Source organism: Panthera onca, unplaced genomic scaffold (genome assembly GCF_046562875.1).
Source record: "Panthera onca isolate mPanOnc1 unplaced genomic scaffold, mPanOnc1 haplotype 2 h2.h2tg000196l_path, whole genome shotgun sequence".
Taxonomy (NCBI): Eukaryota; Metazoa; Chordata; class Mammalia; order Carnivora; family Felidae; genus Panthera; species Panthera onca.
The window spans coordinates 52,157-52,500 of record NW_027675836.1 but is presented as its reverse complement, the minus strand read 5'-3'; positions in this window follow the sequence as shown (position 1 = coordinate 52,500).

Below are 344 nucleotides of genomic sequence, written 5' to 3'. Positions count from 1 at the left end.
GCACTCCGCCCGGGACCCGGCCCCCCAAGAGCCACAGCGGCCCAAGGCGGGGGGCGGGCACCCGACAAACGGCGAGGCCTGGTCTCGGTCCCGACACGGTGACGGGGGGAGGGAGAGGAGAAGAGGCGGACGCGCGCTCGGTCGTCCAAGCCGAGGCAGGGTGGGAACCAAAAGCAGCACAGAACGGAAGGTGGGCCGGAGGCTGCGGGGAGGGGGCACGCACGAAGCGAGGACCAGACAGCGCGTGCGCGGAGGAGGGCACGGGCTCGGGGAAGGGCGCGCCAACGGAGACGCGAGCCGGGCCACCGGGTAAACATGCACGGGATCCCACCGCCACCAGCACG